Raw genomic sequence first — 3,632 nt, forward strand, 5'->3', positions numbered from 1 at the left:
GGTAAGGGCGAGACAGTACCCCCCCAAAAGGTGCGGACTCCCGGCCGCAAACCTGTACCTATAGGGGAGATTATGGTTGGGCATCTACCCTCGGTGGCGGCTCTGGTTCTGGACACCGCCCCGCCTCTTCACGCTGATCCCTCCGCCTTTGTAGAACCGGACCGTTGATCATCGCCGGAGGCCCCGGACTCTGAACCATCTTTGTAGACCCCGGACTGGGGACCGTCGCTGGAGACCCCGGACTGGGGAGTGTGAAACGTCGCCGGAAGGAATAATAGGCTACAGGCAGAGAGAAGGCTTCAGGCAGAGAGAAGGCTACAGGCAGAGAGAAGGCTACAGGCAGAGAGAAGGATTCAGGCAGAGAGAAGGCTACAGGCAGAGAGAAGGCTACAGGCAGAGAGAAGGCTACAGGCAGAGAGAAGGCTTCAGGCAGAGAGAAGGCTACAGGCAGAGAGAAGGCTTCAGGCAGAGAGAAGGCTACAGGCAGAGAGAAGGATTCAGGCAGAGAGAAGGCTACAGGCAGAGAGAAGGCTACAGGCAGAGAGAAGGCTACAGGCAGAGAGAAGGCTACAGGCAGAGAGAAGGCTACAGGCAGAGAGAAGGCTTCAGGCAGAGAGAAGGCTTCAGGCAGAGAGAAGGCTACAGGCAGAGAGAAGGCTTCAGGCAGAGAGAAGGCTTCAGGCAGAGAGAAGGCTTCAGGCAGAGAGAAGGCTACAGGCAGAGAGAAGGCTACATGCAGAGAGAAGGCTACAGGCAGAGAGAAGGCTACAGGCAGAGAGAAGGCTACAGGCAGAGAGAAGGCTTCAGGCAGAGAGAAGGCTACAGGCAGAGAGAAGGCTTCAGGCAGAGAGAAGGCTACAGACAGAGATAAGGCTTCAGGCAGAGAGAAGGCTACAGGCAGAGAGAAGGCTAGGGGCAGAGAGAATGCTTCAGGCAGAGAGAAGGCTACAGGCAGAGAGAAGGCTAGGGGCAGAGAGAAGGCTACGGGCAGAGAGAAGGCTAGGGGCAGGCTAGGGGCAGATAAGGCTTCAGGCAGAGAGAAGGCTTCAGGCAGAGAGAAGGCTTCAGGCAGAGAGAAGGCTACAGGCAGAGAGAAGGCTTCAGGCAGAGAGAATGCTACAGGCAGAGAGAAGGCTACAGGCAGAGAGAAGGCTTCAGGCAGAGAGAAGGCTACAGGCAGAGAGAAGGCTTCAGGCAGAGAGAAGGCTACAGGCAGAGAGAAGGCTTCAGGCAGAGAGAAGGCTACAGGCAGAGAGAAGGCTTCAGGCAGAGAGAAGGCTACAGGCAGAGAGAAGGCTACAGGCAGAGAGAAGGCTTCAGGCAGAGAGAAGGCTACAGACAGAGAGAGAAGGCTCTGCAGTAGTTTATGTGTCGGGGGGCTAGGGTCAGTCTGTTATAACTGGAGTACTTCTCCTGTCTTATCCGGTGTCCTGTGCAAACTTAAGTATGCTCTGTCTAATTATTTCTTTCTTTCTTTCTCCCAGGGTGGGACAAGGTTACCCCAAGGAGGGACAAGGCTACCCCAGGGTGGGACAAGGTTACCCCATAAAGAGAAATGGATGGAAAGGATAAGAAATCAAGAAATACTATATACTGTATATCAATATATACCAACGCAAGTCAGAAAACACACAACTCAAAGAGAGGGGAAGAACCATCCCACACACAGACTTTCAGTGTGAGTGCAAGGCTTCCACCCTTCCAGGGCAATTCCCATAGAGGTGTCTATCCGTCCTGTGACAACCATCTCGTCTCACTAGTTTGGGCTGGTGACAGGTGGGGGTTTGAGCTGGTGAGGCGAGGGTTGAGTGCACTAGTCAAATGTTCCCAGCCACTGGGGATGAGGTTAGTGCCATGTAGTCAGGCAGCCTGGGTGCCTAGACACTGTGCCCCACAGACAGTCAGCCCCCCCCCCGTCCCCCCCAGCAGAACTCAGAGCTGGTGCACAATGCTGTCTGTTTGGTCGACAGGCGCAGGGCCTCCCTGGCGGAGACGCTGCCACTGAAACGTGGTGCTGAGGGAACCCACTTCCTCCTCCTCTTTCTCATGCTCCTTAGCAAACTCCATGAACAGAAAGGAGAACTACTTTAGAGAACTAGGAAGTTGATGGGGTTCGCATTGCAGTTGATGTAACATCACATGAGGTTCAAGGTAAGGTTCAAACAGGAAGTGCAACATCACATGAGGTTCAAGGTAAGGTTCAAACAGGAAGTGCAACATCACATGAGGTTCAAGGTAAGGTTCAAACAGGAAGTGTAACATCACATGAGATTCAAGGTAAGGTTCAAACAGGAAGTGTAACATCACATGACATTCAAGGTAAGGTTCAAACAGGAAGTGTAACATCACATGACGTTCAAGGTAAGGTTCAAACAGGAAGTGTAACATCACAAGGTTCAAGGTAAGGTTCAAACAGGAAGTGTAACATCACGAGGTTCAAGGTAAGGTTCACAAGTGAGTGCTCACCTGCTCTAAGGTAGATTGTGAAAAGTTGTACTCTTCAAGGTTGAAAGCTTGCTTAGATGGAGGCAGAGGGGCAGAGGAGTTGAAATTGATGGGCTGCAGAACGATCCACTTGATTTGTACACTCTGGATTTGGAAACTAAAGGTGCTGTTTGAGCACTCCCTCTATTTTCATCCACAAGATACTGTATCAATGCTGCATAGGTCTAAATCACAAGCAAATTAGATGTTTCAAAATGGACAATGCCAGACAGATATGTGCTGCATTAACATTACTTACTTTCCACAAGTGTAGGAAGCCCAGCCTTGAGGCCGGGCATCAAAAAATTAGTTGATACTCATAATGTTCCTCTCCACGGAAATCTTTAGTAAAAGGCGAAAGATTTATGCGATCTGAAGAGAAACCAGAGTGTACTACCGATTGGAGGGGTCGACACCCACCACATTCACAGCACTATAAATCTCGGTAACGGGCATAAACTAAATATTTTTGTGCCCAATAATATGGTCTGTTCAGAGCCGCATAAGTAAGGTTTTCACGACCATGTTCCTTTCGCTTTATATGTGAGTGTTTTTGGTGGAATTACGGCAAATATTAAAATATCGTTTCTATAAAGTGTATATAGACAACGCGAAAGGGACCCTGGGTCACAAAGTCACAAGCCCCGCCCATTTATACAATTTCGCTTCTAGAAATGTAATGTTTAGCCTAGCTCCAACCTTTACCACACGGATACATGTATGCCTAACCCTAACCTTGAATGAAGACCACACGTGTTTACTTTGTGGCTGTGGTAACTAGTGGAATCAACTACTTCCTGATTGTTTTCATTCCACGTCGTTAAACTACAGCATTAACAAAGTGACTTTTTAACATGTTTCAAATGGCTTTTACAGATTTGATGTTTTTACAAAGAAAGTACTTTTATCTATAGTTGTTGTCATTGGTCTTAACAACACGTACTTTTAACAAATTTAAATGTAAATTCGAATGCTGTGTTTTATGCCTTGTTGCCGTTTTTATATGTATTGTAGCGACCCGCACAGACAGCTGTGTGTTATGTGTTAGGCTAGGAGGTGGTTGTGTTGTACTGACCAGTACCCGGTGTTCGCGGGGTCCGACATGTCAATCAACCTGCTATCTGCCAATCACGGGAATGCCTGGAATG

General features: G+C 48.9%; 1 non-coding gene across 1 annotated transcript; it reads right to left on the bottom strand.

Annotated features, from left to right (window-relative positions):
* Positions 1-2,760: 2,760 nt before the first annotated feature.
* On the bottom strand, positions 2,761-2,876 carry LOC124040517. The gene has a single exon (XR_006839750.1). It is a non-coding gene; the product is annotated as a U5 spliceosomal RNA (small nuclear RNA).
* Between the last annotated feature and the right edge of the window lie 756 nt (positions 2,877-3,632).

The sequence above is a fragment of the Oncorhynchus gorbuscha genome, linkage group LG07, assembly GCF_021184085.1.
Source record: "Oncorhynchus gorbuscha isolate QuinsamMale2020 ecotype Even-year linkage group LG07, OgorEven_v1.0, whole genome shotgun sequence".
Taxonomy (NCBI): domain Eukaryota; kingdom Metazoa; phylum Chordata; class Actinopteri; order Salmoniformes; family Salmonidae; genus Oncorhynchus; species Oncorhynchus gorbuscha.